This window comes from Podarcis filfolensis, assembly GCF_964270895.1.
Source record: "Podarcis filfolensis genome assembly, chromosome: 5".
Taxonomy (NCBI): Eukaryota; Metazoa; Chordata; class Lepidosauria; order Squamata; family Lacertidae; genus Podarcis; species Podarcis filfolensis.
In genome coordinates this window covers 85,192,075-85,217,054 of record NC_139608.1, presented here as the reverse complement: position 1 = coordinate 85,217,054, position 24,980 = coordinate 85,192,075, and the positions used below count along the sequence as shown (strand labels likewise).

General features: G+C 40.7%; 1 protein-coding gene across 6 annotated transcripts in view; it reads right to left on the bottom strand.

Annotated features, from left to right (window-relative positions):
- NDST2 (N-deacetylase and N-sulfotransferase 2) overlaps positions 1–24,980 on the bottom strand; it is a 102,393-nt gene that overhangs the window by 53,057 nt on the left and 24,356 nt on the right. For 5 of the 6 annotated variants that reach the window (XR_014548619.1, XM_083615573.1, XM_083615570.1 and 2 more), the window contains one exon: positions 104–295. The gene's annotated coding sequence lies outside the window, so the exon portion shown is untranslated. Of the gene's footprint in view, positions 1–103; positions 296–19,230; positions 19,501–24,980 lie in introns of those variants that run through there. The other variant, XM_083615574.1, reaches the window with a different exon arrangement.

Genomic DNA, 24,980 nt, shown 5'->3' with positions numbered 1-24,980 from the left:
GCAAGCAGAAGCCCATGTAATAGAGTTTGCTGGGTGGCCCATACACTCTGTCTTCCAGGACTAGGTCTTTTCAGATCAATAGATATTAGTGAAAGTTGCTTACCTGCAAATGCTGTTCAATAGCACATCTCGCACACAGTAGCTTTGGATGTAAGAAACAAGTTGGTGGTGCTTGTTGGTATTGTCTGATGGAGATCTTGCATAGGAAAGACATGCAGGCCAGTGCAGCCACTACAAAGGTACCAGACTGGAGGTCTTAAGAATGCCTTCTTCTAATCCGTTAGTATTGGGAAACCTAAGTGTCCAAGAACATCAGGAGCCTGTGGTTATTCATCCCTGTTATTCTATGACATATCATTTCAAAATACAGCTTTGAGCTGAAAGCATGCTGTAACCTGATAAGACTTCAGAGGGGCATAGCATACACTTCACTTTCTCAAAGAGATTGCATGTAATGGAACCAACTGCAATGCCTCATCCATTAGGAATTACTCCTGCCTAAAGCAGCCATTTCACAGGGCCCCCTAATGTGATGGGCACTAATTTGGACTATTTCAAAGGCATAAAAATCAAGATGTAATACATCTATAATTAGTTAGAAATAATTAATAATAGAGGTAAAGGTAAAGGTACCCCTGACCGTAAGGTCCAGTCGCAGACAACTCTGGTCTTGCAGCGCACATCTCGCTCTATAGGCCGAGGGAGCCAGTGTTTGTCCGCAGACAGCTTCTGGGTCATGTGGCCAGCATGACTAAGCCGCTTCTAGCGAACCAGAGCAGCACAGGGAAATGCTGTTTACCTTCCCGACGGAGCGGTACCTATTTATCTACTTGCACTTTGACGTGCTTTCAAACTGCTAGGTTGGCAGGAGCAGGGACCGAGCAACGGGAGCTCACCCCGTCGCAGGGATTTGAACCGCCAACCTTCTGATCGGCAAGCCCTAGGCTCTGTGGTTTAGACCACAGCGCCGCCTGCATCCTTAATAATAGAGGTAAGATACAACTAAAAATACAACTCTTGGGTATAATCTGCTAATAACTATTGCTTTGGCATTTTTGAAGAATGAAGCTCAGGAATTGTATATGCCTTCATTCTATATCTGAAATTGGTTAAAATTTATGCAATAAAATACAAAACAGACACAAAATCACAATGTGGCCATCTAACAGTACAATTTTAGGTGACAACATGCTCAACGCCTAGGGAAGAGTCACAGTTCCTTACATTCCACAGCACAAGAACAGCACATTCAAAAAACCAAATATTTTCCCTCCCATTCCCTTATACTGTCTATCTCAATGTTTTATTTTCCTCTTTCTATCCTGTTGTATTTCTGTATGTGAAAACCTTCAGAAAAGTTTACAAATAAACTTGCATCTCAAGTTAACCCTTTTCAGGGCTACACTGAAAGTAAGAGGCTGAAATTACTCTGCATGAAATATTACTTCCAACAGTTCAACATGTCTGAACCGGTTATTAAACCTCTTTTTAAAGTTAATGTCCAAACCAGAACAAAACTGGAGAGTTAAAAAAAATGCTGATGAATCAGAACTGAACCCAAATTTTTAATGGTTCAATTCCCTGGAGAAAATGTGCAGATGTATGTATGGTCCGAAATCCTTCCATTTCCTCTATTACATCATAAATATTTAAATGGTATAGGAAAAACAATCAACAGAACTTTAGCAGCCAGCTAGGTTGTCCTCTGCCTTCTGAAATATTGCACTGCTGTTGAGTAAATAAGGCTACACTATAGAGTGCCTTAAGTGGTTCCATTAATATGATAAATTGAAAATGGCTCCCCAATAAAACAATCAAAATCTTCTTGCTGCATTCCCATTCCTAAGCTACATTTTTATTTATCTACCCCATCTTTACCTTGCCTCTCTACCTTAACACTGTTGAAAGCAGATTAAAATTTACTAACCCACCTTCAAAAAGATATAGTGAAATCACAGTAACTGACGTACAGCAGAGCAAAGCAATATAACTACAAGTCTAACAGAAGGGCAAATTGAAACTTGCCTAAACAAAGAGGTCTTTACTTGATAGTAAAATGCAATAGTAAGAGAAAAAGCAAAATGAATCTTTCATGACGGGGAGATCCATAATCCAAAGAAAAGATGTTTCCCCCACCCCCATTTAACTCTACATCAGCTACTCAAGGGACATAGGGAGGCTTGTCAAACTGACTGTAAGGAACAGGCAGAATTATAACTGGAACAAACTGCCCTTAAATTATCTTGCCCCTAAACTGCTTAAGACTTTAAAAGGTAATAATGAACATCTTAAATTGCAACCAGAAATGAGCAAAGCTGAGCAAAACGCATTCTGCTGTTCCACCTTGCACCCCAAGCTATTTTTCAGAAGCTGCTGGGAGAGGTCATCAGAAGATTTGGAGTGAGGTGGCACCAATATTATCTAATCTAATCTAATCTAATCTAATCTAATCTAATCTAATCTATCTATCATCTTCTTCAGGTAGGTAGCTGTGTTGGTCTGACACAGTCGAAATAAATTTTAAAAAATAAAAAATAAATTAAAATTATAAGCCTTTGTGTGCATGCACACTTCTTCAGATGCTGAAGAAGAAGTGTGCATGCACACGAAGGCTTGTACCCAGAACAAACTTAGCTGGTCTCTCAGATGCTACCGGGATTATTTTTTTAAAATCTAATCAAATCTATCTATTGTTTACTAGAAAAAAAGGAGCTTCTAAGTGGTTTACAATTATAAAACCAACTAAAAGGTATATAGCAATACAGGTGGCAACTATTTTGTGCTTGTCCAGTTGACATGCAACTGCTGACCCATGTGTTGTTTTTGGGGGTGGGGGCAGAATGCGTTGACGTGTGAAATGACCTGGAACACGCCCCCCCCCCCGCACAAACAAGAACCTGCCTGCACACAATTAAAATATACAATAAAACAGCTCCATCAAAACACTGAAATTAAAATGCAACAATTAAAATCTACAAAAGCAAATCCATTAAACCAGCATAACAATTAGAATAGGTAAAACACCAACTGAAACTGGAGGATCAAGTCAGGAGATCAGGGAAATGTTTGTCTAAACACATGTGTCTTCAAGAGCCAGCAAAATGCCAATATTGACAGAACTCCTTATATTCCAGCAGGGAGAGCATCCCATAACACTGCTGCCACCACAGTGTTTCCAATTGCCAAGTGAACCGTGTTCCATTTGTTGTTCTTAATGTGCTTACTGGACAGTGGAGGGGAACACATTTCTTTCAGGTAACCTAGTCCAGAGTTTTTAGGGTTTTATATGTAATTATCGGGATCTTTAAAGGGGACACAATTTTAACCGTGGTTGTTGTTGTTTTGGTAACTTATTCTAACCTACCCTGGGACCTCAGGGGGAAGGGCAGGTAAAAAAATACTAAGCAAACAAATAAATAAATACTTCAAACTGGCTCTGGTCACCAGTTTTGCAGCCACAAGGCTTTTAAGACTGGGGAGCTTTCTTTGGCATAATTTTCATGCAAGGAAAATTTCCAATTCTTAATGCTGTCCTTTCAAGCCCAGGAATTGCAGACCAAGGAAAGCTCTCATTGCAAATTATTGGTGCAGGGCCTCCCAAGCCTGACTGAGACAGTGACAAGGGAGAAACAGTTAAAGTCCTCCTCCCACTGCCACAATCCCAATGCAACACCCCCACCTCCCCGTGGTATTTGTTAAACAAAAATGAGTTACATAAGGAGAACTACGTGACAAAAATCACATCTGATTTGGCCCCGAGACTCTCACCTATGATTTATTTGCTAAGCACTTGGAGGATAAAGTAGCTTCCATCTGCAATGAATTGGACGCCACTGTGTCTGCAGTACACCGGTGAATTTGTCCAGAACAAAATGCAGTCATATGCTGATGGATTAAATCCAGTCGTTATGGCCCAAGGATGTGGACAAGGTGCTTGCAAAAGTGCAAGGTGCAGCCTGTTTGTACCACTCATATTCCACCTTATAACAATCTAGTGAGAGAGGGCTAACCAGCTGGGTCCCAAATGGAATTATTGCTTCCCTGGGAGAGGGGATGATCCTGAGCAGGTTGAAGGAGGTGGCCATAATATTAACCCTAGAGACAACCTCCTGGAATCTCAAGGATTGCATTAACTTGCCAGGTGCAAATATTCCCTGTTTTGACAAGGCGCTTAAGTGAGTGGTCATGATGTGCTTGAGCCAATTTGCTTGGGCATGATGTGCCTGAGTGAACACCAACATGCTGGGACAGTCACTCTGGCAACCTCACGTTTAGACTACTGCAATGCGCTCTATACGGGGCTGCCCTTGAAGACAGTCCAACAAATATGGCACCTAACAAACAATGAATGAATGTTTAGGCTGCTGTGCATTAAAAAGCTTTTTTTTAAAAAAAATGAGGACAGCTCACATGAAGAGTATTGAAACGGTGTTCAGTTGGCAGTTCAAATGAAGTCTAGGCTCAAGCTAAAAGAAAAGAAAGTGCCGTGCGGACTGATTTTAAGATGCATCTACACAAAGCAAGAGTTACATGATCTGAATCAAAGATGCAGACCTGAGTTTTTATTTAGGGAGGGTGAAACCCCTCCCAACACAGGTTGAAGGCTTGGGGTCATATTGTTTAGATGAAATACATCAAGATAAGCGAATGTATTTTCCTACTGAAGGCAAATGTTAGAAACTCTACCTCATTTTGATTGTCTTCTATCACACAGGGAGTACAGTTGACTGCTGGGGCCTGTTGAACAAGACAGAGCTAAAACAAATGCTTTCTACGTTATATTGGATTTAAAAACTGTTCTGTTCTTTTACAGTTGGTTTTTTTGTTTTTGGTCCTCTGTAAAGATTAGGAAGGCTGGACTCAATTTTCAGAAAGCCAAAGGGAAGACTCCAGGGACTCTAGGCAACTTCCCTTATTGAGACACACAACTTCTCTGACGGTAGCTGGCGATTTTGCTATGGCCTGAATACGCTCACTGTTATGTGCCTATTCCTCAGAATATCCAGAATTCAAAGCCTAGAATTTTCACAACAGTATGCGGTGCCAATAAATAACTTTTTGGACTCCTGAAACCCTTGGTCTGGGTACAGACTGGAGCACATTTTAAAATTATAGTTTCAATGACAGTTCTTTAGAAGTCAAAGAAGATTACTATGAGAAGAGTTTGCAGCAGAATTGGAGACTACAAGGAGATCAGCTTTTAGACCTCTGTTCTCTGCTTCTCTCTAGTAACCTCACAGTTTCACCAGTTAGTGGCAAAATCAGATGTTAGCTAGCTTTAATGATGGCATTTCCCCCTAATGTTGATCATGCTACAATTGTGTGAAGAAATGGCATAGACTGCTGCTTAACAGGTGTTGTGAGTGGGCATCTGTGCCGGGGGGGGGGGTGAAAATAGATGAGTCATCCCCAATCACTGCTTTAATTATTAAGTACTCCTTGCTTTTTGAAGATGGAAACTCATAGGTGGCAGAGAGAAGATTCAGTGACTACAGGAAAATAAAAATATGTTTAACAGAAATTAAAGGCATTCATTTCTGTCAATGAAAAGCAATGCATTGCTCGATATGTAAATATTATTTCAATTAGGCACAGCAAATTAGCATTGACCTCACATTTCTAAACCCATAGAAATATATTTATTTGTTCACTCCCCAGCATATTACTGCTTTTCCGTACCCACTTCCCTATCTTTAACAACCGTTCAGTCAACAAGAGTAAAAAGAGCAAGAAGGGCAGCAAGTAAAACTTAAGAAACGACAAGCTCTATGAGCCAACTCTTGCCATTTACATAACTTAAGAGCCACTACATTTTTCATTTACTTACTTACTTGCTTACTTTTGTGTGATCAGTGTTGAAATGACTTGTAAAGGAAGATTTACCAGTGCAGGCCAGGACAACACTTTTTCTGCTATTACAACTATACCAGCTCTTAACTATCATATCAGAAAGAGTTCAATTGCCCTGTCTATAACATGTGCACCTATGAAAACATTTCCTACAAAGACGCATTTAAGTCTGAACATAATAAGGGAGTCAGTGCTGTTCTGCCCAAAATTATCAAAGTGGGATTGTCAATCTGTGAGCAGGACTAATTTTAATCCAAAGTGTGTACTTAGTACGAGAAGTTGAATGGATACTTGTTTTAGTTTGAACAATGGATGCACAGACATTTTTGTACTTGATCAAAATCACACCGTTTAACTAACAAGCAGTTCTGCATACAGAAAAGCCTGAAAAACGCCAGAATAAATTGCATAGACCCACACAGGTTGAAACAGTGACCTATATACTTGCCCATCTATAAAGCTATGAGGCAGGAGATGATCCTCAAAGTTTAAACACAATGCTGACAGATGTTAACATACTATCTTGGTACCAAAAAGCATCAGATTCTATAAATTGATACCTTTTTAATTAACAGGAATAATTCTAGCTACTTTGCCTTACTGCCAGCAGGCTTCATCACCATGTAGTCAAGGCACTGAAACAGTTTTGTAAAAACTGAGTAAGGCAAAAGCAGCCGAGCAGTGGATCTCGCCACCCACAAGAAACCGAACCATTCATTTATTGCAAAGCGGTCTTGCAACACAGAGCATTTTTTAACACCCATTCTTCCTCCCCCGCTACTTTTCAGAGATAAAAAACACATTTTCATTCGAGCAGAACCACACTGCCTTAGATGGGGAAGAGTGAATTTACCTTGCTCTCAAACTTGATCACACAGGATTGCACCAGACCTATGCCTTTTAAACACAGCTCTTCCCTGTTCAGTGTGTGTGTGTGTGTGTGTGTGTGCGCGCGCGCGCGTACAGTTTAAAGGGCTGAAAGGGCACATGGGTGAGGAGATACTGAACCCATCTCTCATCCACTTCTCTTACCAGTGGCACCATCAGGGCAGGAGTCCCGGTCTCACTCACCGAAATTGGCACCCTAAAAACACAGCAGGGCTGGCTCACCACACTTTGAAGTAATATGCATTAAAATCTACAGAGGGGTGACTTTGAGACCATTTAGTCCAAAGTCTCAAATTAACCTAAATCTACACTTAGCTTTTACTGCTGCAGCCACTTTCCATCCACCAGCCAATTTCTTCTCCACCAATCTCACTTCCAATACTGGTTGAGGGAAAACACATCTGAATGGAGGGTGTGTAATCACATGGGTCACATGGACAGGGGGAGTGTATGCCTTACTGCCCCTGCTGATTACAATTTAAAGAAAGAGTAACATGATACAGAGTAGATGTTGGAAATTCTAAGAAACTTTACTAATTGGTTCACAGAAGCTCCTCCTATCTGGAGAAAATTTTCTGCTAATCCACACACCTCATTCCATTATTACATTGTTCTACAAAAGGACCACGCCTCTGATTCAGCAGAAACTTATTCCTGAGAACATGAAAATGAACATGCTCCTACAGCAGTGCTGAAGAAACAGAACTTTCCATGAGCTATATTCAACTCACCGGCTTGTAAGGGAAGTTAATTTTCACAACACCAGCAAAGTTCATGAGAGCAAATTCACACAAGAGAATGTGAACCAAAGGTGAATTTACAATGGAGAAAATTTGTGGAAAGTTAGCTTCAGAAGCTAATCGCAACAAGCAAATGAACAAAGCAGACCACTCAGTTATCCTTACCTGCAGACAATGTATCTGGGCAGTGGAATTGTGATGATTGCTTAAATCTGCAGTCAAGGGACAATTCCTTGTATCACAACCTACTTCAGTTCACAGGGATTCAGCAGAGCCATTTGCCCAAGTGCACCCAAGTGCTCTGTGATATAAAAAGGTAAAGGTACCCCTGCCCGTCAGGGCCAGTCATGACCGACTCTAGGGTTGCGTGCTCATCTCGCTCAAGAGGCCGGGAGCCGGCGCTGTCCGAAGACACTTCCGGGTCACGTGGCCAGCGTGATGAAGCTGCATCTGGCGAGCCAGCACCAGCGCAGCACACAGAAACGCCGTTTACCTTCCCGCTATAAAGTGGTCCCTATTTATCTACTTGCACTTTGGGGTGCTTTCGAACTGCTAGGTTGACAGGAGCTGGGACCGAACGACGGGAGCTCACCCCGCCGCGGGGATTCGAACCGCCGACCTTATGATCAGCAAGTCCTAGGCACTGAGATTTTACCCACAGCGCCACCCGCGTCCCCTGCTCTGTGATATAGCTGGCTGTAACTAATGAGTTTTAAGAAATGGGATCCAGCTACATGGAACTGTCTGCAGAATCTCGGGTTCCGTCCTGCTCAATACTGTTAGAAGTTTCTAAAGCTACATCTTTTCTAAAAATTTAGCTTGATCATTCCTGTGGTGGGGCCCGCTTGCCAGAAAGATCTCCATCCAGAAACAAGGCATGTGACAACAAAGACACAATTCTGAACAGGCCCACCAGCTTGGCTGCAGGACCGTGAGTGCCTGGAGCCGCACACACTGTGGGTGCGCAGGTGTCTGATGTCAGCACACTCACCGGCGGGTGTGAATGATGTCAGCACAGTGGGATTCTTGATTACAGCGGTACCTCTGGTTATGTACTTAATTCGTTCCGGAGGTCCGTTCTTAACCTGAAACTGTTCTTAACCTGAAGCACCGCTTTAGCTAATGGGGCCTCCTGCTGCCGCCGTGCCGCTGGAGCACAATTTCTGTTCTCATCCTGAAGCAAAGTTCTTAACCTAAAGCCCTATTTCTGGGTTAGCGGAGTCTGTAACCTGAAACATATGTAACCTGAAGTGTATGTAACCCGAGGTACCACTGTACATAACAGCAGTTGGGTCACATAAAGATTAAAAAAACACTTTCTGCGGCTAAAAATGTTAATTCGGGCATCCCCAACCTGCAGCCCTCCAGATGTTTTGGCATACAACTCCCATGATCCCTAGCTAACAGGACCAGTGGTCAGGGATGATGGGAATTGTAGTCCAAAACATCTGGAGGGCCAAAGGTTGGGGATGCCTGTGTTAATTGATATTCCTAGAAGTTAATGAATTGGCAATTTCATTTTCCAGCATAGGCAAACCACGACTAGAAAATAGGCCTTGAGTAAATTTTAACATAGGAGTTCCATGGACAACCAATGTTCCAGAAGCTCCATTCGGGTGGTTTGGGGTGTGTATTATAATCTGAATTCAAATAAGTGATACAGTAAAATGCAATATAAGAAATGCAACCAAAACAATGTAGAATCTAGCACAGCATATTACAATTTCTACACCAGGAAGAAAACTTATGAAATGATCTGCCAAGACCCACAGCACTTTTCAAGTTGTCTGTAGGGAGAAAGGTTTGGGAACCACTGTGCTAACACAAAAGCTACCAAGAAGACTTTCACCTCCTCTATTAACCTACTTGCCTTCAAATTAATCATATTCATTATGTTAACAAAAGACAATATAAGCTGGACTTGTCTCTAATCTGTATGTCTTTTGAGGTTTCACACACAAGTATTTACAAACTGTGGTTGTGTCTGGCAGCCACCCTACAATCCAATCACAGGGCAATATTATGAGTCACTGGTGTCCTTTGCACTTGAGACACTGCAACAGACCTCAGAAGGATTTCCCCCTAAAATGTGTCGGGCCCAGAACAAATCTCATTTCTAGCACTTGGATTTCTCTGGAATAACTCCCCATAAGGAAGCTTTATATGTTAGTCTGCATCTGTGAGCACACTTGGCTGGGAGTAAGGCTCATTTATCACAGAGGAATTTAATTCTGCTGGAGAATTGCCCCAAGCTGGGCAGATGCTTGCCCAAATTTGGGCAATTCCTCCTTGCTCCATTCTACAATTTTCAAGATACTGAAACTCCAGAGAGGCTTTTCAGTGCAGGTAGCTACAAGGGGAGGATGGGATGGAAAGGTTTTCCTCTAGGAAGTTCCTTAATTTAACCTCTTAGGATCCAAGTGACTTTCTCTGTACAACACAGTGGTACCTCAGTTTACGAACTTAATCTGTTCCTAGGTCCGTTCTTAAACTGAAACCGTTCTGAAACCAAGGCACACTTTCTCTAATGAGGCCTCCCACTGCCGGTGCCCTTCCACTGTTCGGCTTCCGTTCTTAAACTGAGGTAAAGTTTGCAAACCGGGACACTATTTCCAGTTTTGTGGAAGTTAATAAACCGAATAGTTCGTAAATAGGGCTGTTCTTAAACCAAGGTACCACTATATTCTTTTTCATGGGCTCATAGCTGATGAGAACCACTCTTTACTACAATTTTAACGTCCGCAGTATAAAAAACACGTAAGCACTATAACAAACATGGAAACAGAGGTAGGTGTGAGCAAGGTAGTGAACTATTGCCACACAAAATAATAGTACATCGACATTCCCTGCTTCATTACAGATACAGAAATCCCAAAATTTGGGTGCAGCTATTCTCACCAGAAGTCAAAATCCTGCGATGTTCATTTTACCCCCACTTTCTAAAAAGTAGGGCTAGAGATGGTTGTGATCTTAATCAGATGAGCATAAATATGAAATTATAAACACATACGCACAGATAGGTATGACTGATACCTGTATGTTTGTTTTCAAAAGCTGAAGGGTGATTAAGCCCAAACTGTACCAGGTACTTGAGAATAACCCTTCATGAAAAGGGTTAATACTTTGTGAACAGCAAGTATATGGATCTCAGGCACAGATTTCTCTAACAGATTATTTTTAAAAACCCCAACTCCCATCAGAATTACAAAGTATTGCAGCATTTCATATACAAATTTGACAATCACGAAGCAGAGGTGTGATCTCAAAGCACTACCCCACACATTTCTAATCGTGGATAGCGGAAGATTACTGGTTGGAAAGCAAGAAAATTCCCATTTGCATTACTTTAACATCTCCCATTCTTCCTGTTTATGCCCTAAGCCTATAAAATATATTTATAAATCAAAAGCCAGCACAGAACAACCAGATTTTAGAAGGAATAAGTCAAGCACCAGTTTTTTGGAACAAGACTAGAGAACAGGATTTCACAGTAAGAAACTTTAAATACCCTGCAGCTGGCCTCTGAAATGCAGTCTTCCCAACTGCATCGCATTAAACAGAGGCAGATTTCATGTGGCACACAAATATGACTCCCTCCCACACTAGGCTGATGCTTCCAGGCTTTGTGATAAATTGACATCAAACGCTGACTTAGAAGAATGAGGTATTTACTTTAAAGGGATTAATCCTGCATTTTGTTACACTTCCTATTTGTTTTGATGCAGTGCTGCAAATCCAGGCAATGGCAGGCTGAGCAGCGCCAAGGCAGAGGAGATACAGCATTCTCTGACTTCAAATGAATGACACAGAATTAAAATTCAGTGAAATTAAGTTCAACACAATTACACACACTGTAGCTTGCGACATCAAAAGTAAAAGGCGGCAGGCTGTGGCCTCGTAACATAGGCCAAACCGAATCAAAGCACTAAGCTAAACTGACACACGAACACTGGAAATAGAACTGACAGACAATTATTATACTTTCACGTATCATAAAACAGCCTCTGATCAGTCCAATGCAAGGGCTAGAAGACACAGCTATATGGTATATCTATGCCTCTGATCTAACATTTCCTTAAAACTTTCATCTAACCTTTACCCCTTTCCTTTGCCTTTTGATTCAGTCCTTCTTCAAATATGCTCTCAAAAATAGCTTTTATGTCACCAGTGGTTAACAGAGATGAATTCTGCTTCTTCAGAATCACCTGACATCGTACGATGTCCCCACTCCTGCCTTAGCAAACCTAGGTTCTACTATTATTTGAAATTATAGGGAGGACCTGGAAATGCTAAAGGATTGCCCAGCTGCTAATATTCTCTTCTTAGGCAAGAAGCTCTTGAAAAGATGGCAGCAGTTCAACTGTAGGCATGCTTGGAAGAAGCAATTATCCGTTCCCTCTTCAATCCAATTTCAGGCCCAGATACAGCACCAAATTGGCACTAGTCACCTGGCTTGATGGTCATTGCTGAAATAAGGATGGATGAGTGCTACTCTTATTGATTCTCCTTGGCCTTGTCAGCTTTGATACCAAGGGACATGGTTTCCTCTTGGAGTGGCTCTTTGGATTGTGAGTGGATTCTACTGGGCTGACACATATTGCAGCAGTTCTTTAAGACTTGCAGCGGTTGCCAATGTGCTTCCAAGCCCAAATTGAGGTGCCTGCATTGACAAATAAATCCCTAAATGACTTGGGCCCCAATATCTGAAGGAGCATCCTCTCCCATAAAGACCTGCCAAGGTGCTGAGATCTGAGGGAGAGGCCCTGCTCACAGTTCTGCTGCCTTGTGAAATTTGTGGAGTGGTGGTGCATGAAAGGGCCTTCTCGGTGGTGGCCCCCAGATTGTGGAATGCCCCTCCCAAGTTGCCTCTGGCCTTGTCACTGTACACCTTTTGACATCAGGTCAATATACCCTTTTATTTATTTATGCAATTCACAGCATAAAAATACAAGATAAAAAACAAAGAAAATCCATAATAAAAACAAGAACAAAAACAAACCAATCACCCCATTCTCCTTCTGCACAAGCCATTGGAGGTGAAATGTCTTATATGATTTAATTGTATTGAGCTGTATGTAACCTGCTCTGGGGCTACAAAGTGAAGGGAGAACTAAAAACAAAGAAGGAAATAAAATGTGTCCAAGCATCATTTATTTGAAGACAATGTTAGCTCTTCCTTGTTTAAAATGAATGTTGAGGGAAGTAAGAAGTTTATATAACTGAGAACACAATACACAAACAAAGTCATATTCAGGGTTGTGCCCTCAGATAACCCCCTTGATGCCAACCAAGGACCCTGCATCTCCAAATATTATTATTTTTTAAAAATCAACATTTTTAAAAGCTTTTTTCCGCCATGGGTGGCACTGGGCACACAGCATTCTTATTTCCTTTCCCCCAGAATGCATCACTTGCCTTTTTGTTTGGTGGTAGTAGTCACCGTGATTATGATGATTTATTAAGTTATATACTGCTTAATGCAAAAATAGACTTCTAAACTAGTTGGTTGTGTTTAGGGTTGTGTTCTTTGTTCGTTTGAAATGTTATTTGTTGGGAGTGTTTTGCTTATTTTGGGGGAGGTGTTGCCTGCTTACCCCCTGTACTTTAGAAAAGGTTGTAGATGTTTTGCACATTGTTTTGGAGAGTCTCTGAGCATCACCAGTTTTTCTTCTGTAAAATGGCACTTTGTGGTAACCATTACAGTTTCATAGATTTCCGAATGTGGCCCCAGGTCCAAAAAGGTTAATCTACTCTGGATATCTCCCCTTGGGTTTAAGGAATTATCTTACATATTTGCAAGTAAGTTGGAGTGGAAGTGATATAAATTAGATTTTAATAAGAAGTGCTCTAGATTTTTCTTTCTTTTCAACCCCAGTTTGAATCCAGGTGTTATATGCCTTTTTTCAGAATGGGATAAAATTACAGGAGACATTCCATCTGGAAACCATCAACTTACCCTCAAAAGAAGAGACAAATCTGCATTGGACACAATGAATATGCACATGTATGTCCTCTTTTGTGAATGGTTTAGAGGACCCAATTCATACACAATGAACTGGATCTAGAAAATCCTGCTGGCACCTCTGTTTCTGAGGCACTGCCATGTTGCTAAACTCAGCTAAAGCAGCTCTTAAACATGTGCAGAACACTTAGTACAACAGGAAAACAAGCCAAACACCCACACTTATTCGAATTCAGTCACAGCTTCATAAATCTAGCTTTAATTTCAGTTCTCATATTCTCCATCTTGTGTTTTAATTATATCCATGTAATTCAGTCCAATGTTTCCAGAGAACAAAAGATAGATTCCCATCAATGACTCTTGAGATGCAAGAATGAACAGCTTATGATTAACAACAATGGAAATGTTTGGTAGAATTAAAGGTATTAAATGAATTGTTGTTGTGTAAAAATACAGGTTGCATGGCTAGTATCTTATGCTGAATTAGACACTCTTCTAGTATACAATCGTCACATTCAAGTACTTTACAGCCAACTACTCAGTGTTTTATTTAAACACAACAATTCATACATTTTATTTTAAAAACTTAACAAAAATACAAAAGGGTTCAACAAGTGTATGATTGGAAGATATTAGTCTTAAATTGCAAAGCATGTATTTTCAAAGATATATGGGGAAATAATAAAAGTTTGCCCGCAAAGTAAAGTTCTTTTGACATATAAGCACCAAACTGTCTGAATATACATCTAAAACTATATGCAGAGTAAAAAGGTAAAGGTAAAGGGACCCCTGACCATTAGGTCCAGTTGTGACCAACTCTGGGGTTGCAGCGCTCATCTTGCTTTATTGGCCGAGGGAGCCGGCGTACAGCTTCCGGGTCATGTGGCCAGCATGACTAAGCCACTTCTGGCGAACCAGAGCAATGCACGGAAACACAGTTTACATTCCTGCTGAAGCGGTACCTATTTATCTACTTGCACTTTGACATGCTTTCGAACCGCTAGGTTGGCAGGAGCAGGGACCGAGCAATGGGTGCTCACCCCGTTGCGGGGATTCGAACTGCCGACCTTCTGATTGGCAAGTCCTAGGCTCTGTGGTTTAACCCACAGCGCCACCCGCGTCCCTTCTATATGCAGAGTAGTAGCTATTAAAAAGGATGCTGCAGAGATTAGTAACTTTCAAGATATAGGTTTTCCTATCTAGACTACACAGTACAGTATCTAGGTATGCTGACAGCATACTTTCTGCCTCTAGTGCACCCTTCAGAATTTGAATCCCAAGCAAGATCACTTATCCTCCATTCCCACACCACCACACTTTTTGCAAAAGAAAAAAAGAAAAAAAGTGTACGGTATTCATATTTTAGAAATAGTAGTATCCAGATCCTATTTTCATGTCAAGGACATGTGTGAAACACTTGCAAAGCTTTGACACTGCCAAGTACTCTGAAAGTTCATGCTTACAGAAATAATGCAACAGCTAAAATGGTACAAAAACCGTGAGGTGGAAGGAGAGAGAATGTCCCTTCCTGAGTTTCGTACAGTTTACAGTATTGATTTGAAGGTGTGAGATCTGTTCCACTAAGAGAGAAGCTGTATGCTTGAAATGCCCAGGATTTGGTAGTCCAAACCCTTAATGTTTCCATCTGGCAGCTCTTCTCATTATGATAGTCTTATGGAAAACTTTGTGGTTGGTATTCAACTAAATAATTGCTAAATAATCCCCTTCATGGATCACTGCCTTGCCGTGGCAAAGGGGCTTGAATAACTCAGAGAAGCTATGAGCTATGCCGTGCAGGGCCACCCAAGATGGGCAGGTCATAGTGGAGAGTTTTGACCAAACGTGATCCACCTGGAGCAGGAACCAGCAAGCTACTCCAGTATCCCTGCCAAGAAAACTCCATGGACAAAGAGAACAGGCATATAAAATAATTGCACGAGTGGAATAATTACTGCTAGTGCAACAGGGGACCTTCTCTCTCTCCCCCAGCACTGTACACAAAACTGTTCCGGATGGTTGGGGGATGAACCCATAACAGAGTTTGGAGTGTCGGGGGGAAAAGAGGGGGGAGTCCTGTTGCGTAATGAAAAATCCTAGTGCTTACAGAACATTCTCCTTAGCAGTACACTGAATACAACCCTGTGTGGTTTTTTTCTTGCTGATATGATCAATTCTACCCTAACAGAATATGTTCCTTATGGGAAATCAAGTCAACCTGACCTCTATTTTGCCAACAACAGTCCCTCCAGCTGGTTTAAACAACATCTGACCAACCAAATTGAATGCAGTTCACCAGCCTTGAATGGTGAACTTGAACCACCTGATGCTCTTGCCTGCCAACAGCTGCAACAGCAGGGAGACTGTCAGCTACCTGGCAGGCTACAGTTGGTGAAATGATGGCGAACTGCATTCAGAAATGTAGGAGAGAGATGGGTGGGGAAAGGAAAATCTGCAAGCTGAAGAATTTCCATCAGAAGGATTCTTATTTTGAAGCTCATTTGAAAAATCTATAGATGGGTAAGGAATGGGTGAACAATTTGTTTTTAATAAACACAATTATTTTAGTGTTCATAACTATTGAAATCATTCTTTGTTTACCCATTCAAAAGCTGCTGGTGAAGAAAAATGAATGGACGTATTTTAAAGAATTTTGTATCAGGACTCAGAAGGGAAGAATTGATTTACAGCAGTAAACAATGCAGTAAACAATTTACGGCAGTAGAACAATACACAATCATAATCCTAGGATGGCATAATTGGAAAGTCCTTGAAAATAATCTGTTCCATCTCCCTGCCCTGGTTTAATCCAGAATGCTTTGAATACAAAAATAAAGCTAAGTTTAATTTGGGAGGTTAGACTGCAATCATATATACTCACTTTCATGAACCCAGTGGCCGTTACTTCTAAAGAGACATGTATATGATTGTACTGTACATACATCTGTTGAGGACTATTTTATCCTATGGCTATGTTTGAGGCAATTGCTTGGAGCCCCCCATTACTAAAACCACATGGATTGGAATTTCTGAAGCATTTCCCATGTCAAAGCATGGATTGGCTTTTTGCAGAGGGAAGCAAAGCCCGAGGCTACATACAAGTCATACCAGCTGTGGCAATCACAAACGAGGCGGGAATGTGAAAATTCAACTGTGAATGTTGCTTTCCATAAGAGAAGCTCCCCTAACATAATTTTTAGGTACCTATACCTGCACATATGTGGGACCTGCAGGAAAATATTGCATTATATCCTCCTCACCTGCTAGCAGCTTTCCTATCCAGGGCTGTTTTCAGCCAGCCATGCACTCCCCCCAGGGTACTCAATTCCCCCTACTATTTAATTTCTCAGAGCGATGCCAAATTTGAAAATCAGATTTTATTTATTTATAAAGTGAGATTCTCAGGGTCCAGAATTCTACACCAAATAATGCACTTCAGCCGTGGACATTTGTGGTTTACTTACACCTGATTAAATGTGTGTTATTAGAAGATAGGTACACAGGAAGCCTTCATATTTAATCGAATTAAATGCTGTCATTGTTGCTAAGTAGGGAAGGAGGAAGAGTCTTCTCACTCCATACTTGCTCTTCATTGACAGAAGCAGGACTGAAAATAATAACAGTAATAGAGGAGTCTGTAAGAGAAGGGCTGGAGCATGTGGGAAAGGGGTTATTTCCCCAAATACTCCTTGCTGTGAAAAGGATGACTGTTCGGCCTTTTTTTCTTTTCAAAAACCCCCCTACAAATCCTACATAGGTGAATCAAAGATTTATAGCCTGCATTCAAACAAGAGTACAACGAATTCTGCACATTCACAGCAAAGTTTTGGACCTGTGTTTCTTGACACAGGCCCCAGGCTGCATTGCAAATCTCTTTTAAAACCGAACAGAGTTTTGAAATGTGTGAAATATTGTGTATGTGCATATGTCTTCTGTTCAAAATTCTTGGAAATGTCCAAAATAGTGTGTGTGTGTGTGTGTGTGTGTGTGTGTGTGTGTGTGTATTACATTACACACACACACACACACACACACACACACACACACAGTCCAATAACCACTTTTTTCAAATTAATTTACAGCAAAAGTATGTACAATACAAGGAGCAAAGCAGACTGTAAATTAGGAAGTATACACTATCTTGAATACAGTATACTGTATGTTTATTTTTGTTGCCAAATATATAGTATATAATGTTTATAATATAATGATAAAGGTAAACAAATGTTTCCTTTCCACAATAATGGAGATTGTGCAGGCTTCGATTCATGGAAACACTGACTACTGGAGGGGGAGGCTCGTCAACTCAAGTCTACCACAGTGAATAGCAATGCCAGTCAACACACAACATGAGACAGGGATATTGACTGGGGCAACTATATGGAAAGGGAAAGCAGAGCAGTTTATGAATGCAGTTTGCAACTTCATTAATACATTCCATGAACAAGAATTATTTGTGAGATTAAATGGTAGATTTTAAGTAAAAACAAGGAAGGATGAATCTCTTGGTTTTTTGTTGCAGTAGACAAATACATTCTGGATATTGTTCCAATGGCACTAAATTTTAAACCAGTGAGCGAGAGCTATTTTTGCAAATTAGTAGGTAATGGAAAATGTTTAAATCTGGGTGACTTTAACAGAAGGAAGCATCCAGATATTAAAAAAAAGAATCGGAGCCAAAATGGGGATATTAAAGCAGAATCTGTACATTGCAATAAAAAGGTAAGCTTAGAATCAGAAAGACAAAAGTATGCTTGCTTTAAAATATCCCTATATCAGAAACAAGTGAACTTAAAGAAAGAGCCAACAAATAAAATGAGATGGGAAATAGAGAAACAGCTTCTCCAGACAGAAGTGACTGCACATACAGAGAAGCTGGTGGTGACTGCAGATTTTCCAGTCAGTTCAATATCTGACTAGTATGAAGTCATAATCCTTTCGAAAGGATAATTCACATTGGGTATATGGGGAGAATCCCTCTGGAACTCCAAATATGCTCTTTGTTCAGATCACACACCCACACAATTTTAAAAATCCCCCGATTCCCAAGAGGTAGATGCATTAATGAATTAACAACACTGGAAGCATGACAGAAAACATTCTTGCTTCCCCCAGCAGGAAGTCAGCAATGCAACATTCAAACAAAACTTGCAAGCTCAGTGAGAATCAAAACTCTGAGGAACTAATGAAAAAGTCTTGGTGGTGATATAGCACCTATCATTCCTTAGTACAGGAAAAATATGAATTTATATTGACTTGAAATAAAAATCCTTGCACACTTCACGTCTGGGATGGAACAGGAGGAGAGGCAGATACTAACAAACGTGATCTAAGTAGATAATGAATATCAACTCCATACCTTTCAAAAGATTTTCCCTTGAGATCTTAGCTGGAATAAAAACTCAGTATGGTTTCAATTATTGACCTATGGACATGCTGAAAAGCGCCACAAAGTTAACACCACACTACTGAGCTTTATATTGGTTTCCATTCGATCACAAGTGATAACAGAGCTACACAAACTGATCAGAAATTCATGTTGGGGGTGAAAGATTGCTATATGCGCCTACTAAGACCCTAAGCCACACAGCAGGAAGAGCAAGTTAAAGTTCCCTGATGCGAGTATTTCAAACACCACATAATTAATATCATGTAAAGGGCTTGGAACTAAGACATATGCCGTTTAACGACAGATGCACTAATACGGCTTCACCAGGGCTGTAGGGTAAGAAAGCAGAGCCAATTCACAAGAAATTAAACGTACTTATGACATTTGGATAAAGAATTGCTTACCTTTTCCTTTAACTGTCCTAGGTTGTATCATCTCCAGAAACAGAGCAACAACAAAAGCAGGAAGGCATTGCTTTCTCTGCGTTTTCTGGAAAATGTGGATGGGCAGTGGAAGGAGCAAATAGGCAAGTGAGCATTCATGCTTCAGCCAGCCAGCTTGCAGATGAAGCTTTGCAGCTAAGTCCCCAAGACCTTCTCACGGCTGCTGATCTCATCCACGAAACTGAAAGAGCATCTCAGCAGGACACTGCCAGCTTCCCTTTCAGAGCCCTCTCACTGACAACCATTCTCTGGCAAGTGAAATGTCAAGAACCAGGCAGGGGCGGTGTTTGGAAAAGGAGGGAGGTGGAGGGATAAGAGATTCTCACCATCCATCAACCTCAAAACCTATTCAGCAAACTGCTTGAATGGAGCCGGCATTTCATTCTCCATGGTAACTGGAGATGGAAGGAAGATGGGAAGAACGCAAAAAGAGGCACGTTGAACTGGTCTGGGGGAAAGAGCCATTAAGAAAAGGATGGGAGCATTCCAAAACCCCAGCCCATGCCTTCAGCTTACAAGGAAGGAAAAATAAAAGGTCCCTTTCAGCTTCCACCACTTTCTTCCGGGTGGCAGAATTTCCTGGGATTCAGGCAAAAGCACTTTCCCCTCGGGGTGCAGAAAACAAAGTAATTTCCTGCTCTAAGTACTGCTAATGGAAAGCAAGCTGTCCCATTTGCCATTGAAGGAGCAACTGCTATCAACTGCTTCATGCTCTCTCTTGAGGATCGGCATACAGAAATGTATCTATTTCATAAGCCATACCTTCATCCAAGAGTCTGAGCAGTATACACATAAAATTTGACACCTGCAATACTATAGTAGCGTATGATCTGGGATAGCTCAGTTGGTAGAGCATAAAACCATGGGCGTCTTAGTCAGGGTCGTGAGTTTGAGCCTCACATTGCACAACCGATTGCTGCATTGCGGGGGGCTGGACTAGATGATCCTTGTGGTCCCTTCCAACTCTACAATTCTGTGATTCTAAGATAAAACCTTAAATGAAAACAGAATAAAGCTGAGAGGAATAAAAGTATTCAGCCAGCTAAAAATACAGTAATTTAAAATGCTTTGGCAAATAAAAAACATTGAACCTGGCACTGAAATCCTTTACTATTAAAAGGATTAAAGAATTCATTATAATACTCAGCTTTCAGTAACAGCAGGGTAATATCTTTGCTAGGTTCAACTAAATTTTGTCCATTTTCAGCAAAGTTACTCATTCTGCCATGACAGCCAACAGGCATAAACCAAATTCATCTTACAATGAAGGAGCTACAGGTGTCCCTCTGCCTGAAAATCAGGTTGCACATTCATTTCCTCTTGAACTTGGCTCAGCGTTATCTGATGCAATGAGCAAAGTGCTCTCAAAAACCAGAAAACTAAACTGAAGGAAAAGCAGACACTAAATACTGAAAAGCCAGACTTCACCTGACCCACATTAAAAAGAACCACATGCAATTTAGCTTATAATAACATTTTGATCCTTGGCCAGCCTCCTCTTGTACACTGAAAGTTGAACAGTCACTATACAAATACTTATTTCACCCAGATTGTGCCCAAATTAACATCCTAACCCTGCAAAGCTACTGAGTTTCTTAAGCGTAAGATTAATGCATAATAACCATACAGAGGAATTAAAAACACAACGAATTCAGGCTGCAGCAGCCGATAGCATACTCTATTCAGAACTTCTGTCAGAGTCCTTTCCCTCTCAGAATCTCAAAAGCTTCCTTTCTGTAGCCCAAACTCCTTTATATTGGGACTCCGATTCAGTTTTACTCATTCTAGAGGTATTGCACCATGGATGTGTATAGCCTTGTCCACACACTGAGATTTTTTGTAAAACAGAGTTCAATAAAGCAATGCAAATGATTCTATTTCAAAATTTCCTAATGGTTTTTAATAATAATAATAATAATAATAATAATAATAATAATAATAATAGTCATGGTTATCAGACAACCCTAAACATTTACCAAACACAGAGAATCATATTAATAACTGGCTATGGTACAACACAGAATATGGATTTTGAAATTAAAGCAGCTACTCACTGAGTAATTCTAGTCCATATTTGCAAGTCAAAGCAATTTAAAACTCAAAAACACTGTGCAGTCACATTACTACACAAACTGTTTTCGTATTCTACAGGTTTGAACGGAACATTACATTTCTTCTCTTTTCCATCCCTGACCTTCCTACATTGACCAAGGAGGTCTGAAGGACAGTAAGAACATTTGGCTGCTTACATCCTCCCTTCAAACCTTCCCACTTAACATGTGGTGGTCAGGGGTCAGGGCCAAATACAGTGGTACCTCAGGTTACATACACTTCAGGTTACATACGGTTCAGGTTACAGACTCCGCTCACCCAGAAATAGTACCTTGGGTTAAGAACTTTGCTTCAGGATGAGAACAGAAATCGCGCGGCAGCAGTGGGAGTCCCCATTAGCTAAAGTGGTGCTTCAGGTTAAGAACAGTTTCAGGTTAAGAACAGACCTCTGGAACGAATTAAGTACTTAACCTGAGGTACCACTGTATACAAGTTAAGCATGCCTGAATAGGCCTTGTGTTGCCCTCAACCAGAGCCAGGGCTTTTTCAGCTGTGGCTCCGATCTGGTGGAACGCTCTGTCACAAGAGACTAGGGCCCTGCGGGACTTGACATCTTTCCTCAGGGCCTGCAAGACAGAGCTGTTACACCAGGCCTTTGGCCAAGGCACAGTCTGACCCCCTCCTTTGGTAATTCTTCACAGAACTCTAGCCCAATGGTTGCCATCAATTTGATTTGAACTGATTTTATAATGAATTGATTTTAGAATGTTGTATTATTTTACTGTTGTTAGCCGCTCTGAGCCCGGCTTCGGCTGGGGAGGGCGGGATATAAATAAAATTTTATTATTATTATTATTATTATTATCTTGGGACCAGTAATGCAGATATGAAATGCTGGTCAACCTAAAACATGTTAACAGCTAAAATTAAACCTCATAAAATTGATATTTTGGGAGCCTGGGAAGGGGAAGGGAAGATAAAGAAAAAGCTGGATGCCTAAACAGTATGCTAATAAAAGCACTGGCTCACGCTGATCTAGAGAAACACCTTGAGCACAAAAAACTAATCAGACTTTTCTTCAAATAATTTATATCTAATCAATTCACTGAATGCACACTGTGACGGAATTTTATTCTATCATTTCGAACACCACCTTGTTTTTTTAAAGAGGGATTTAATATATAATGAAACTGCAGGGAATGAGATTTATAATTCCATCCCACCCTCACTATTCAGCCTCCACTCTCAGGACTCAGATGAAATGGAAGAATGCGCAACGGCCATGTCACTTGAACACTGCCCCCAAGGCAAGCAGTCTGTTACCATAATCATCCATTTAAACTTCCACTGGATACTGCCTCTTCTGCACATTCCATCTGATGAGAGTAGATCACATGGGTCTTTTGTTATATGCACCACTAACTTGTTACAAAAATCTTTTCAGTGAAGGGAATATGTTCTTTTAAAAGGGGCACTTAAAAAGCAACATGGAAGTTGCGGGGAAAATATTTTATGATCCAAGTCTTCATGGCGATCTTATATGCAAGCCCAAGGAGGGAGACTATTTTTCTGCCGGTTGCTACAAATCAACCCTCTCTTTGTTTTGGAAAGGCGACACGGAAACATCCCATAGTTTCACATTGTTCACAACGAAGGAGAGGAAGAAGTCTGAATAGCAAAAGGCTCCCATGTCTTGTTCAACATAGCACTCAGGCACTCCTGTGTATAGGAATGCCAGACCACATAACCTTTACGAGTACGTAATTAACAGAGGAGCTTAAAAACAAGAACCTTTAACTCACACTACATAAGCAGAGACTGTTAACATCATAAGATATAAAAATCCCTGTAATACCAACCTCAGATGGCTGTGTTAAATGACCCCAACAAGTTTCCTACATCCTTATATGTAGGAATCCCCCCCAGGTGTAAAGAAGTGTTGAAGTTTTGAAATTAAAAGAGTAAAATAAAATAAAAATCAAAGGAAAATAAACACACAGAGAGAGTATTTTAAAATTGCTTGGCAAGAATTTGTGAATGCTGATGATAGCTAAGCTAGCAGAGAAAAAAATAAAGGTTCTACAGGATATTCATATTTACTATGTGTCACTATTTCAATGGTATTTATGTCCCAGTAAGCGTGTGCATGTATGGAAGTGAGAGCTGGACCATAAAGAAGGCTGATTGCCAAAGAATTGATGCTTTTGAATTATGGTGCTGGAGGAGACTCAAGAGTCCCATGGACTGCAAGAAGATCAAACCTATCCATTCTTAAGGAAATCAGCCCTGAGTGCCCACTGGAAGGACAGATTGTGAAGCTGAGGCTCCAATACGTTGGCCACCTCATGAGAAGAGAAGACTCCCTGGAAAAGACCCTGATGTTGGGAAAGATGGAGGGCACAAGGAGAAGGGGACGACAAAGGATGAGATGGTTGGACAGTGTTCTCGAAGCTACCAGCATAAGTTTGACCAAACTGCGGGAGGCAGTGGAAGACAGAAGTGCCTGGCATGCTCTGGTCCATGGGGTCACGAAGAGTCAGACACGACTAAACGACTAAACAACAACAACAAAGCGTGTGCAGAACTACATACAGTTTAACAAATCAATTCTACCCATGTTTACTCTGAAGTATGTCCCATTGAGCTCGACAAGACTTATTCTCAAGTAAGCATGTGTGGATTGTGGGCCACAATAATACAGAGATCAAGGCATGGTTTTATCATTCTAGAATATCTCACAAAGGAAACCACAAGATGAAACGAATAAATCTGTCCACATGATTATGTGCAGGGTGGAAGAAATAACTGTTTTCTCCTTCCTTTGTCAAATGGTTTGAGAGGTGCTGTATTAGATGTACTGACCAGTTTTAGTTTCCAAGATTAATAAGACAAATACTGGTGAGAAGTGTGGGTAGATACCATAAGATATTGAGTTACAAACCATATCTGCTCTGCTTTCAGGCTGATGTGGCACACAAGCAAAAGAAAATGAAAAAAGTATATCAAACTAGAAATTAGGATAGTAGGAATCAATATATATATAAAAGCTGACAGAACTTTTAGCCATCTGATTTCAGAATTCAGGCCTTTTGCATATTACAATACAACAGATCTGGGTTTGATAGAGTTTAAGCATACCAGAAATGTGTGGTATATTTATGATAAAACGTATGGTACCTGTATGATACATGTTTGTCACAGTTCACTCTCTTGGGGGTATACCTAAGAAATGTAATGTGTGATAAGTCCCTCAGTTTGAGGTGTTTGTGATTCTAGCAACAAAATCCATGATAAATTCTAAACACATTTTTCTTCTTCCAGTTGCAATATCTATGCCCTGCAGCCACCCTATGATAACTTGTTCACATATCTTTGTCCCTCATACAGCACATATCCAAATTGCCAACATATTCCTAACTTCCTTCCCTTCAACAGTCAATGTCCTTAGCAAAATCTATAAGTCAAAACTGTATGCTAATTTAATACTAAATTTGTCCAGCTTGCACAATTTTCCAGTTGCATAACTCCTAATTTAGAAGGCGCTTGCTATATGTTGCACACAGTTGTGCATAACAAAAGCTATGTCTTCCAATGAAAACTGCAACTGGAGAAAGCAATTTGGAGCAGAGAAATGGAATGGAGGAAACACTGGTTTGTCT